The following is a 14,761-nucleotide window of genomic DNA, read 5'->3' as shown; positions in this document are numbered from 1 at the left end:
TTTATTACCATTGCTATCTCATTACCTATTATTGGTCCGTTCAGGTTTTCTATTTCTTTATGGTTCAATCTTGGTAGGTTGTATGTGTCTAGGAATTTACCCATTTCTTCTAGGTTTTTAAATGTATTGGCACTGCTCGTAATCATATGTAATGTTTTTTTTATTTTCTGTGTTATTACTTGTAATGTCTCATTTTTCTTTTTCTTTTTTTTTAATGTTACTTTAACTTCCAGGATACAACTGCAGAACGTGTAGGTTTGTTACATAGGTATATGTGTGTCATGGTGGTTTGCTGTACCTGTCAACCCATCATCTAGGTTTTAAGTTCCACATGCATTAGCTATTTGTCCTAATGCTCTCCCTTCCCTTGCTCCCCACACCCCAGTCTAATTTTTCATCTGTCATTTTATTTATTTGAGTCTTCTCTTAATCTAGCTGAAGGTTTGTAGATTTTTGTCATGTTTTCAAAAAGCCAGCTTTTTGTTTAATTGATCTTTTGAATTGTCTTTCAGTTTCAATTTTATTTCTGCTCTGATTTTTATTATTTCTTTCCTTCTACTAATTCAAGGTTTGATTTGTTCTTCATTTTCTACTTTAAGGTGCATTTTTAGGTTGTTTATTTGAAGTTTTTATGCTTTTTTGACTTAGGCATTTATTGCTACAATCTTTCCTCTTAGTATTGCTTTTGCTGTGTCCTATAGGTTTTAGTATGTTGTGCTTTCATTTTCATTTGTTTCAAGAAACTTTAAAAATTTCCTTCTTAATTTCTTCCTTGACCCATTAGTCATTCAGAAGCATGTTGTTTAATATTCATGTATTTGTATAGTTTTCACATTCTGGTTATTTATTCCTATTGTTTTATTCCATTGTAGTTAGAAAAGATACTTGATATAATTTTAATTTTTTAAAAATTTGTTGAGATTTATTCTGTGGCCTAACATATGGACTGTCTTGGAGAATGTTCCATGTGCTGAGGAGAAGAATGTGTATTCTGCTCCTTTTGGATGAAATGCTTTATGAGTGTGTAATAGGTCCTCCAAGTTTATGGTGCAGATTAAGTCTGACATTTCTTTGTTAATTTTTTTGTCTAGATGATCTTTACCATGTTGAAAGTGGGGTGTTATAGTCCACACTTGTTATCGTTTTGTGATCTACCTCTCTCTTTAGTTGTACTAATATTTTTAAATATATCGCCATGCACTGGTGCTGGGTACATATATATTTACAATTATTATATCCTCTGCTGAATTGACCCCTTTATCATTATATAATGACCTTCTTTGTTTCTTTTTACAGTTTTTGGCTTGACATCTACTTTATCTGATATAAGTATAGTTATTCCTACTCTTTTTTGGTTTCCATTTGCATAGAATATCTTTTTTCCATTCCTTAATTTTAGGTCTGTTGTATGTCTTTATCAGTAAAATTAGTTTTTTGTACACAGAATCTACTTTGGGTCTTATTTTTTGATTCATTCAGCCACTCTAGGTCTTTTGAGTAGATCATTTATTCCATTTACTGCCAATATTACTATGGATAGGTAAGGACTTACAACTTTCATTGTGTTATTTGCTTCCTGCTTGTTTTCTAAGTCCTTTTTTTCTTTATTTCTGTCCTTTGTGTATAAGTGATTTTTTTCTGGTAGTATATCTTAATTCCTTGCTTTATATTTTTTTGTATATTTGTTACAGGCTTTTGCTTCATGGATACAAGGAGACTTGCAAGACTATTCTAACAAATTGTTTTAAACTAAAGACAACTCTGATGATGATGGAGAAAAAACGAGAAAACTGAAAAAATGCTACACTTTAACTCCATCCCCCCTTATGACTTTTTGTTGTTTCTATATATCTTTTTATATTGTCTGTCTCTTAAAATTGCTTGTATTATTATTATTATTATTATTATTATTATTATTGAGATAGGATCTCACTCTATCACCCAAGTTGGAGTACAGTGACATAATCTTGGCTCACTGCAACCTCTGCCCCCCAGGCTCAAGTGATCCTTTTACCTCAGCCTCCTGAGTAGCTAGAACCATAGGAATGCACCACCATGCTAAGCTTTTTTTTTTTATTTTTGGTAGAGAGGGGGTTTCTCCATGTTGCCTGGGCTGGTCTTGAACTCCTGACCTCAGGTGATTGACTCATCTTGGTTTCCCAAAATGCTAGGATTATAGGCATAAGCTACCATGCCTAGCCTGTTATTATTTTTGATAGCTTTGTCTTTTTGTCTTCACAGTAAAGATATAAGTGGTTTATATACAAGTACAGTACTATAATATTCCAAATTTGTCTATGTGTCTACATTTATCAGTGAGTCTTAGATCTCCAGATGATTTCTTGCCTTTTTGTGTCATTTCCTTTCAGATTGAAGAACACAGTATTACTTGAAAGACAGATCTGGTGATGAATTTCATCAGCTTTTCTCTGTGAAAGTCTATCTGTACTTCATGTTTTAAGGATAACTTTGCTGGATATTCTCAAGTTAAAGATAACTTTGCTGGCAGTATTCTCAGCTTTCAGTTTTTTCCTTCTGCACTTTCAATATGTCATCCTATTCTTTACTGGCTTGTAAGGTTTCTGCTAAGAAGTCTGCTGACAGATGTTATCAGAGGTCCTTTACATGTTATTTGGTTTTTTTCTTTTGCTGACTTTAGGATCCTTTATTTGTCCTTGACCTTTGTGAGCTTGATTATTATATGCCTTGCAGTCATCTTATTTAGTTTGAGTCTTCTTGGTGTTCTTTAACATTCTTGTATTTGGATATTTATATTTTTTCTCGAGGTTTGAAACTTTTTTTGTTATTATTTATTTGAATAAACATTCTACCCTGATCTCTCTACATCCTCTTTGAAGCAAGTAACTGTGTTTTTTTTCCCCCCACTTGAGGCAATTTTCTGGATCTCATAAGCACACTTCATTTTTTTTAAAATAATTTTTAAAATTTCCATTGGTTTTTGGGGGAACAGGTGGTATTTGGTTACATGAGTAAGTTCTTTAGTGGTGATCTGTGAGATTTTGGTGCACCTATCACCAGAGCAGTATACACTGAACCCAATTTTCAGTCGTTTATCCCTCAGCCCTCCCTCTCATCCTTTCCAAGGGTTCCCAAAGTCCGTTGTATCATTCTGATGCCTTTGCATCCTCAGAGCTTAGCTCCCACTTATGAGTGAGAACATACAATGTTTGGGTTTTTTATTCCTGAGTTACTTCACTTAGAATGATAGTCTCCAATTCCATCCACGTTGCTGCAAATGCCGTTAATTCATTCCTTTTTATGACTGAGTAGTATTCCACTATATATATTCCACTATATATATATATTCTACTATATATATGTATGTATATGTATGTGTGTATACACACACACACACACACACACACACCACAATTTCTTTATCCACTCATTGATTGATGAACATTTGGGCTGGTTCCACATTTTTGCAATTGCGAATTGTGCTGCTATAAACATGCATGTGCAGATATCTTTTTGCGTAATGACTTTTTCTCTGGGTAGGTACCCAGTGGTGGGATTGCTGGATCAAATGTTAGTTCTACTTTTAGTTCCCTAAGGAATCTCCACACTGTTTTTTCTAGTGGTTGTACTAGTTTACATTCCCACCAGCAGTGTAGAAGTGTTCCCTTTTCACCACATCCATGCCAGCATCTATTAGCTTTTGATTTTTTGATTATGACCATTCTTTGGGGGGGGGGTAAGGTGGTATTACATTGTGGTTTTGTTTAGCATTTCCCTGATCATTGGTGATGTTGATCATTTTTTGTTTGTTGGCCATTTGTATATCTTCTTTTGAGAATTGTGTATTTATGTCCTTACCCCGCTTTTTGATGAGATTATTTGTTTTTTCTTGCTAATTTGTTTGAGTTCCCAGGAGATTCCGGATATTAGTCCTCTGTTGGATGGATAGATTGCAAATATTTTCTCCCAATCTGTGCATTGCCTGTTTACTCTGATGACTGTTCCTTTTGTTGTGCAGAAGCATTTTAGTTTAATTAAGTCCCACTTATTTATCTTTGTTTCAGTTGCATTCACTTTTGGGTTCTTGGTCATGAAGTCTTTGCCTAAGCCAATGTCTAGAAGGATTTCTCCAATATTATCTTCTGTAATTTTTGCAGTTTCAGGTCTTGGATTTAAGTCCTTGATACACCTTGACTTGATTTTTGTATAAAGTGAGAGATGAGGATCTAGTTTCATTCTCCTACATGTGGCTTGCCAATTATGCCAGCACCATTTGTTGAATAGGCTGTCCTTTCCCCATTTTATGTTTTTGTTTGCTTTGTTGAAGATCAGTTGGCTGTAGGCATTTGGGTTTATTTCTGGGTTCTCTATTCTGTTCCATTGGTCTATGTGCCTGTTTTTATACCAGTATCATGCTGTTTTGGTGACTATGGCCTTATAGTGTAGTTTGAAGTTGGGTAATGTGGTGTCTCCAGATTTTTTTTTTTTTTTTTTTGCTTAGTCTTCTTTTGGTTATGCAGGCTCTTTTTTTGGTTCCATATGAATTTTAGGGTTGTTTTTCTAGTTCTGTGAAGAATGATGGTGTCGTTTTGATGAGAATTGCATTACATTTGTAGGTTGCTTTTGACAGTATGGTCTTTTTCACAATATTGATTTTCCCCATCCATGAGGATGGGATGTGTTTCCATTTGTTTGTGTTATCTGTGACTTTTTTCAGCAGTGTTTTGTAGTTTTCCTTGTAAAGGTCTTTCACCCCCTTAGTTATGTATATTTGTAAGTATTTTATTTACTTTGTGGCTATTGTGAAAGGGATTGAGTTCTTGATTTGATTCTCAGCTTGGTCACTGTTGGTGTATAGCAGAGCTACTGATTTGTGTACATTAATTTTGTATCCTGAAACTTTGCTGAATTCATTTATCAGTTCTTGGAGCTTTTTGAAAGTTTTTAGGGTTTTCTAGGTATCTGATAATATCATCAGCAAATAGTGGCAGTTTGACTCCCTCTTTACCAATATGGATGGCATTTATTTCTTTGTCTTGTCTGATTGCTCTTGCTAGGACTTCCAGTACTATGTTGAACAGAAGTGGTGAGAGTGGGCATCCTTGTCTTGTTCCAGTTCTCAGAGGAAATGCTTTCAACTTTTCCCCATTCAGTATAATGTTGGCTGTGTGTTTGCCATAGATGGCTTTTATTACATTCAGGTAGGTCTCTTGTATGCTGATTTTGCTGAGGATTTCAATCATAAAGCACTGCTGGCTTTTGTCAAATGCTTTTTCTTCATCTATTGAGATAATCATGTGATTTTTGTTTTTAATTCTGTTTATGGGGTGTATCACATTTATTGACTTGCTTATGCTAAACCATCCCTGCTTCCCTAGTATGAAGCCCACTTGATCATGTTGGATTATGTTTTTGATATGCTGTTGGACTTGGTTAGCTAGCATTTTGTTAAGGATTTTTGCATCTATATTAATCAGGGATATTGGTCTGTAGTTTCCTCTCTTGGTTATGTCTTTTCCTGGTTTTTGGGTTAGGGTGATACTCACTTCACAGAATGATTTAGGAAGTATTCTCTCTATCTTGTGGAATAGTGTCAATAGGATTGGTACCTATGTTCTTTCAATGTCTGATAGAATTCAGCTGTGAATTTGTCCCATCCTGAACTTTTTTTCTTGTTGGTAATTTTCAAATTGCCATTTCAATCTTGCTGCTTGTTATTGGTCTGTTCAGGGTTTCTAATTCTTCCTGATTTAAGCTACAAGGGTTATATCTTTTCAGGCATTTATTCATCTCCTCTAGGTTTTCTAGTTTATGCACAAGTTCATAGCAGCCTTGAATGATCTTTGGTATTTCTGTGGTGTCGGTTGTAATATCCCCCATTTCATTTCTAATTGAGCTTATTTGGATATTCTCTCTTCTTTTCTGGGTTAATGTTGCCAGTGGTTTATCAGTTTTATTTATCTTTTAAAAGAACCAGCTTTTTGTTTCATTTTTCTTTTGTAATGTTTTGTTTAATTCAATTACATTTCATTCTGCTCTGATCTTGGTTATTTCTTTTCTTCTGCTGTGTTTGGTTTGGTTTGTTTTTGTTTCTCTAGTTCCTTGAGGTGTGACCTTAGGAACATTGTCTATTTGTGCTCTTTCACACTTTTTGACGTAGTTTAATGCTATCAGCTTTCCTCTTAGCACCACTTTTGCTGTATCCCAGAAATTTACAGGTTGTTTCACTATTATCATTCAGTTCACAGAATATTTTAATTTGCATCTTGATTTCATTGTTTACCCAATGATCGTTCAGGAGCAGGTTATTTGATTTCCATATATTTTCATGGTTTTGAAGATTTCTTTTGGAGTTGATTTCTAGTTTTATTCCACTCTAGTCTGAGAGAGCACTTGATGTAATTTCAATTTTTAAGAATTTGTTGAGACTTCTTTTGTGGCCTACCATATAGCCTATTATATAGAATTTTCCATGTGCTGATGAATAGAATGTATATTCTGCAGCTGTTGGGCAGAATGTTTCGTAAATATCTGTTAAGTCCGTTTGTTCCAGGATATAGTTTAAGTCCATTATTTCTCTGCTGACCTCTGTCTTGATGACCTGTCTAGTGCTGTCAGTGGACTTTTGAAATCTCCCACTATTATTGTCTTGCTGTCTATCTTATTTTTAAGGTCTGGTAGTAATTATTTTATAAATATGGAAGCTCCAGTGTTAGGTGCATATATATTTAGGATTGTGATATTTCCCTGTTGCTCAAGGCCTTTTATTATTATATAATGTCACTGTTTGTCTTTTTAAACTGCTCTTGATTTAAAGTTTGTTTTCTCTGTTATAAGAATAGCTACACCTGCTTGCTTTTGGTGTCTATTTGCATAGAATATCTTTTTCCATGCCTTTATCTTAAGTTTATGTGAGTCCTTGTGTGTTAGGTGAGTCTCTCGAAGGCAGCAGATACTTGCTTGGTGAATTCTTATTCATTCTGCAATTCTGTATCTTTGAAGTGGAACATTTAGGCCATTTATATTCAACGTTAGTATTGAGATGTGAGATACTATTCCATTCATTGTATTATTTGTTGCCTGTATACCTTTTTTAAATTGTATTTTAATTTTATGGGTTCTGTGAGATTTATGCTTTAAAGTGGTTTTGTTTTGATGTGTTTCCAGGATTGTTTCAAGATTTCAGTCTCCCCTTAGTAGTTCTTGTAGTGCTGTCTTGGTATTGGCAAATTCTCTCAGCATTTGTTTGTCTAAAAAACAGTGTCTTTTCTTCAATTATGAATCTTAGTTTTGCTGGATACAAAATTCTTGGCTTATAATTGTTTTGTTTAATGAGGCTGAAGATCGGGCCCCAATTCCTTCTAGCTCTTAGGGTTTCTGCTGAGAAATTTTCTGTTAATCTGTTTTCCTTTATAGGTTACCTTGTACTTTTGCCTCACAACTCTTAAGATTCTTACCTTTGTCTTGACCTCAGATAACCTGATGACAATTTGCCTAGGCAATGATCTTTTTGAGATGAATTTCCCAGGTGTTCTTTTAGCTTCTTGTATTTGGATGTCTAGGTCTCTAGCAATGCCAGGGATGTTTTACTTGAATATTCCCCCAAATATGTTTTCCAAACTTTTAGATTTCTCTTCTTCCTGAGGAACTCCAATTATTCTTAGGTTGGGTTAAGATAATCCCAAACTTCTTGGAAGCTTTGTTCATTTAAAAATTTTTCTTCTTTGTCCTTGTTGGATTGAATTAAAGCAAAACCTTGTCTTTGAGCTCTGAAGTTCCTTCTTCTGCTTGTTCTATTTTATTGCTGACAATTTCTAGTACATTTTGCATTTCCCTAAGTGTGTCCTTTATTTCCTGAAGTTGTCATTATTTTTATTTATGCTATCTATTTCACTGAAGATTTCTCCCCTCATATGTTGTATCTTTTTTTTTGACAGTCTCACTCTGTCACCCAGGCTGGAGTGCAGTGACATGATCTCGGCTCACTGCAACCTCCACTCCCCAGTTCAAGCAATTCTCTTGCCTCAGCCTCCTGAGTAGCTGGGACTACAGGTGCCCATGACCATGCCTGGTGATTTTTTTTTTTTTGCATGTTTAGTAGAGACAGGGTTTCACCATGTTGGCCAGGCTGATCTCGAGCTCCTGACCTCAGGTGATCTGCCCACCTTGGCCTCCCAAAGTGTTGGGATTACGGTTATAAGCTACCATGCCTGGCCTTGTTGTATCTTTTTATTTTTATTTTTTTAAGTTGGACATCAACTTTCTCTAGTGCCTCATTGATTAGCTTAAAAATCAACTTTCTTAAATTGTTTTCAGACAATTCAGGAATTTCTTGGTTTGGATCCATTGCTGGTGAGCTAGTGTGATGTTTTTGGGGGTGTTAAACAACCTTGTTTTGTTATATTTCCAGATTTTTTTAAAAAAATTTCTTCTCATTTGGTTAAGGCTATGTCTGAGGGAAGATCTGGGACTCAAGGTTGCTGTTCCGATTTTTTTTTTTGTCTCAGGTGGTATTCCTTTTATGTAGTACTCTCCTCTTTTTCCTGGGGCTGTGGCTTCCTGAGAGCTGAACCGTAGTGATCGTTTTTCTCTTCTGGGTCTAGCCACCCAGCAGAGCTACCAGGCTCCAGGCTTGTACTGGGGGGTGTCTTCCCAGAGTCCTGTGATGTATACTATCTTTACTATCTTCAGGTTTCTCATCCATGGATACCAGCACCTGCTCCTGTGGGGATGGCAGGAGAGTTAAATGGACTCTGTGAGGGTCTTTAGTTGTGGTGGTTTGATGCACTAGTTTTGTGCTGGTTGGCCTCCTGCCACGAGGTGACACTTTAAAGAGATATGGAGGATCAGGTGGTAGGTGAGGCCCTAGTACTCCCAAGAGAATATGCCCTTTGTCTTCAGCTACCAAGGTGGGTAGGGAAGGACCATCTAGTGGGGCAGGGTTAGGTGTGTCTGAGGTGAGACTCTCCTTGGGTGGAGCTTGCTGTGGCTGCTGTGGCAGATGGGGGTGTGATTCCCAGTCAATGAGTTATTTTCCCAGGAGGATTATGGCTGCCTCTGCTGTGTCATGCAGGTTATCAAGGAAGTTGGGGAAGCTGGCAGTTAGAGGCCTCATCCAGCTCCCAGGCAACCAAAAAGGATAGTCTCACTCCCACCATGCCCCAACAGCACTGAGTTTGTTTCCAGGCAGTGGGGCGTGCTGGGCTGAGAACTTGCTCCAGGCTACTACCAGCCTTCAGGCTGAGAAAAAACCAGGGCTCCCTGCCTGTGAGTCTGCACACGAGATTCACATCGTCCCCCGAGTTCTGGCCAGGAGACTTTGGGTTCAGTTGGAACTGTTACAAAGTTCAGCTGGAGGTTTCCTTCTACTGTGGTCTTTTCCCAGTTCCTCTGGCAGCCCTCCCCAAGGAAACCTGTGAGACAAGTCAGACATAGCTTCCCTGGGGACCCAGAGAGCCCACAGGGCTTTTCCTGCTTCTCCTCTACCCCTGTATTTCACTCGGCTCTCTAAATTTACTCAGCTCCAGGCAAGGTCAAATCCTTCTCCCGTGATCTAGACCTTCAGGTTCCTCTGTAAGGGTGTGTGTTCAGGGGTGCATGATCCCCCTTTCTCACTTTCACAGTTTGGGCACTCACAGTATTTGAGCTGTCTCCTGGGTCTTGCAGGAGCAATTCACTTCCTTCTCATATTTCATTCTTTTTCATCCTCTGGCAGTGTGTTTTGACATATCACATCTTTGAGCTTACTAATTCTTTCTTCTGTTTGATCAACTATGTTATTGACACACATGCATTTTTCATTCTGTCAATTGAATTTTTCAGCTCTAAGATATCTGTTTGATGTTTTAAAATGATTTCAGCTTCTATGGTAAAATCTCCGATGGAATTCTGAATACCTTCTCTGTGTTATCTTGCAGTTCATTGAGCTTCCACAAAATAGCTATTTTGAATTCTGCCTCTGAGAGGTCCTATATCTCTGCCACTTCAGGATTGGTTTCTAGTGTCTTATTTAGTTCATTTAGTGATATCATGTCTCCTGGATGTTCTTAATGCTTGTGGATATTCTTCAATATCTGGACATTGAAGAGTTATGTATTTATTTCAGTCTTTGCAGTCTGGCCTTGTTCATACTCAACCTTCTTGAAATGGTTTTCCAAGAATTCAGAGGATACAGTATTAAGTTACCTAAGCCTGTGGTGACTGTAGCCATTTCAGCACTAGGTGGCAGCCTGAGGCCTGGTATGCTGCAACTCTTGCAGTCTCCTAGATACACAGCCTTTGTGGACTTGGAAAAGATAAGAGAGAATTCCCTGGCTTTCCAAGCAAAGTCTCTTGCTCTGTTACCTCTCTTTCTGCTGATCAGTTGGAATCTCTCTGTGCTGGGCTTCCTGGAGTTGGGGGAGAGGTGACACAGGCACTCCTATAGCCACTGCAGCTGTCACCATGCTGGGTTGCACTTGAAGCCCAGGGCTTTCCAGACCAACACTAGTACTGGGCCTCACCGAAGGCCCACAGCTGCCACTGTTTGGCTACTGCTGATGTTTATTCAGTGTCCAAATACATTTTAGTCTGTAGATGGTGAATCCAGCCAGAACTTGGTCTATCCCACCAGGGCAGTAGATTGCCTTCTTCCTCAGGGTGGGTCTAATAATGATGTACAGGAACAAAATTCTGGAATTGGAAGCTTCAGTATTTGATCTGGTGCTTTATTTTACTGTGGCTGAGCTGATACCCGGTTGCAAGACCAAGTCCCTTGTACTTTTATTTCTCCTTTGCTCAAGTGGAAAGAGTCTCTCTCTGAGCTGCGCTACCTGGAATTGGGAGAGGGATCACACAGGTCCTCCACACAAACTGCAGCTGGTGTCGTGCTGAATCTAACTTCCATTCCACAGCATCTGAGGCCAGCAGAATGCACCCAATGACTGTAGTCATGATGGCCTGGTTACCACTCAAATTTTCGAGGCCCTGAGCTACTTTACTCAGGCAATGGCAAGGTGGGCCAGGACCTGGGTTTTTCCCACTGGAGTATCAGATTCCCTTCTGGTCCAGGGCTGGTCTAAATGCTCCCTCCATGGGCACCAGTAGAAGTTTGCCTGGTGTTGTGTTCCACTGTGACAGGGTGGCACTGAGTTCCAATGCAATGTCCACACTAACTTCACTCTTTCTCTCCCAACACACAGATTCTTCTGGCTGCCCTGTTTTAGATTGGAAGAGGGGTCATGTAGATAATGTGAAACTGTCCTTTCTATCCTCTTGAATGCATTTTTTCTTATATTTATGTTAAAACCAAGTACTGTGATCAATAACCTGACATTTTGGTTCTTACAAAGGTACTTTTTGCATGAATAGTTGTTTATTTTGGTGTTCTGCAGGGGGTAGGAGGATAATTGCTGGAGGGTTCTACTAAGCCATCTTGCTCAGTTTATTTTATATTTTTTCTCTTCGACTTCTTTCTTTTTTTTATTATACTTTAAGTTTTAGGGTATATGTGTACACTGTGCAGGTTAGTTACATATGTATCCATGTGCCATGTTGGTGTGCTGCACCCATTAACTCATCATTTAACATTAGGTATATCTCCTAATGCTATCCTTCCCCCTCCCCCACCCCACAACAGGCCCCGGTGTGTGATGTTCCTCTTCCTGTGTCCAAGTGTTCTTGTTGTTCAATTCCCACCTATGAGTGACAACATAGGGTCTTTGGTTTTCTGTCCCTGTGATAGTTTGCTGAGAATGATGGTTTCCAGCTTCATCCATGTCCTACAAAGGACATGAACTCATCATTTTTTATGGCTGCATAGTATTCCATGGTGTATATGTGCCACATTTTCTTAATCCAGTCTATCTTTGTTGGACATTTGGGTTGGTTCCAAGTCTTTGCGATTGTGAATAGTGCCGCAATAAACATACATGTGCATGTGTCTTTATAGCAGCATGATTTATAATCATTTGGGCATATATCCAGTAATGGGATGGCTGGGCAAAATGGTATTTCTAGTTCTAGATCCCTGAGGAATCACCACACTTACTTCCACAATGGTTGGACTAGTTTACAATCCCATCAACAGTGCAAAAGTGTTCCTATTTCTCCACATCCTCTCCAGCACCTGTTGTTTCCTGACTTTTCAATGATCACCATTCTAACTGGTGTGAGATGGTATCTCATTGTGGTTTTCATTTGCATTTCTCTGATGGCCAGTGATGATGAGCATTTTCTCATGTGTCTGTTGGCTGCATAAATGTCTTCTTTTGAGAAGTGTCTGTTCATATCCTTCACCCACTTTTTGATGGGGTTTTTTTTTCTTGTAAATTTGTTTGAGTTCATTGTAGATTCTGAATATTAGCCCTTTGTCAGATGAGTAGATTGCAAAAATCTTCTCCCATTCTGTAGGTTGCCTGTTCACTCTGATGGTATTTTCTTTTGCTGTGCAGAAGCTCTTGAGTTTAATGAGATCCCATTTGTCAATTTTGGCTTCTGTTGCCATTGCTTTTGGTGTTTTAGACATGAAGTCCTTGCCCATGCCTATGTCCTGAATGGTATTGCCTAGGTTTTCTTCTAGGGTTTTTATGGTTTTAGGTCTAAAATGTAAGTCTTTAATCCATCTTGAATTAATTTTTGTATAAGGTATAAGGAAGGGGTCCAGTTTCACCTTTCTACATATGGCTAGCCAGTTTTGCCAGTACCATTTATTAAATAGAGAATCCTTTCCCCATTTCTTGTTTTTGTCAGGTTTGTCAAAGATCACATAGTTGTAGATGTGTTGCATTATTTCTGAGGGCTCCGTTCTGTTCCATTAGTCTGTATCTCTGTTTTGGTACCAGTACCATGCTGTTTTGGTTACTGTAGCCTTGTAGTATACTTTAAAGTCAGGTAGCATGATGCCTCCAGCTTTGTTCTTTTGGCTTAGGATTGACTTGGTGATGTGGGATCTTTTTGGTTCCATATGAACTTTAAAGTAGTTTTTTCTAATTCTGTGAAGAAAGTCATTGGTAGCCTGATGGGGATGGCATTGAATGTATAAAATACCTTGGGCAGTATGGCCATTTTCACGATATTGATTCTTCCTACCTATGAGCATGGAATGTTCTTCCATTTGTTTGTATCCTCTTTCATTTCATTGAGCAGTGGTTTGTAGTTCTCCTTGAAGAGGTCCTTCACATCCCTTGCAAGTTGGATTCCTAGATATTTTATTCTCTTTGAAGCAATTGTGAATGGGAGTTCACTCAGGATTTGGCTCTCTGTTTGTCTAATTGGTATAAGAATGCTTGTGATTTTTGCACATCGATTTTGTATCCTGAGACTTTGCTGAAGTTGCTCATCATCTTAAGGAGATTTTGGGCTGAGACCATGGGGTTTTCTAGATATACAATCATGTCATCTGCAAACAGGGACAATTTGACTTCCTCTTTTCCTAATTGAATACCCTTTATTTCCTTCTCCTGCCTGATTGCCCTGGCGAGAACTTCTAACACTAGTTGAATAGGAGTGGTGAGAGAGGGCATCCCTGTCTTGTGCCGGTTTTCAAAGGGAATGCTTCCATCTTTTGCCCATTCAGTATGATATTGGCTGTGAGTTTGTCATAGATAGCTCTTATTATTTTGAGATACGTCCCATCAATACCTAATGTATTGAGAATCTTTGGCATGAAGTGTTGTTGAATTTTGTCAAAGGCCTTTTCTGCATCTATTGAGATAATCATGTGATTTTTGTCATTGTTGCTGTTTATATGCTGGATTATGTTTATTGATTTGCGTATGTTGAACCAGCATTGCATCCCAGGGATGAAGCCCACTTGTACATGGTGGATAAGCCTTTTGATGTGCTATTGGCTTCGGTTTGCCAGTATTTTATTTAGGATTTTTGCATCGATGTTCATTAAGGATATTGGTCTAAAATTCTGTTTTTTTTGTTGTGTCTCTGCCAAGCTTTGGTATCAGGATGATGCTGGCTTCATAAAATGAGTTAGGGAGGATTCCCTCTTTTTCTATTGATTGGAATAGTTTCAGAAGGTATGGTACCAGCTCCTCCTTGTACCTCTGGTAGAATTCGGCTGTGAATCCATCTGGTCCTGGACTTATTTTGGTTTGTAAGCTATTAATTATTGCCTCAATTTCAGAGCCTGTTATTGGTCCATTCAGAGATTCAACTTCTTCCTGGTTTAGTCTTGGGAGGGTGTATGTGTCCAGGAATTTATCCATTTCTTCTAGATTTTCTAGTTTATTTGTGTAGAGGTGTTTATAGTATTATCTGATAGTAGTTTGTATTTCTGTGGGATCGGTGATGATATCCCCTTTATCATTTTTTATTGCATCTATTTGATTCTTCTCTCTTTTCTTTAATAGTCTTGCTAGCAGTCTATCAATTTTGTTGATCTTTTTAAAAAACCAGCCCCTGGATTCATTGATTTTTTGAAGGGTATTTTGTGTCTCTATTTCTTTCAGTTCTGCTCTGATCTTAGTTATTTCTTGCCTTCTGCTAGCTTTTGAATGTGTTTGCTCTTGCTTCTCTAGTTTTTTTTTTTCTATTATCGTACTTTATGTTTTAGGGTACATGTGCACAATGTGCAGGTTTGTTTCATATGTATCCATGTGCCATGTTGGTGTGCTGCACCTATTAACTAGTTATTTAGCATTAGGTGTATCTCCTAATGCTATCCCTCCCCCCTCCCCCCACCCCACAACAGTCCCCAGAGTGTGATGTTCCCCTTCTTCTGTCCATGTGTTCTCATTGTTCAATTCCCACCTATGAGTGAGAACATGTGGTGTTTGGTTTTTTGTCCTTG

This window comes from Nomascus leucogenys, chromosome X, assembly GCF_006542625.1.
Source record: "Nomascus leucogenys isolate Asia chromosome X, Asia_NLE_v1, whole genome shotgun sequence".
Classification (NCBI taxonomy): domain Eukaryota; kingdom Metazoa; phylum Chordata; class Mammalia; order Primates; family Hylobatidae; genus Nomascus; species Nomascus leucogenys.
The sequence above is the reverse complement of the archived record's forward strand: the minus strand, read 5'-3'. Positions refer to the sequence as shown.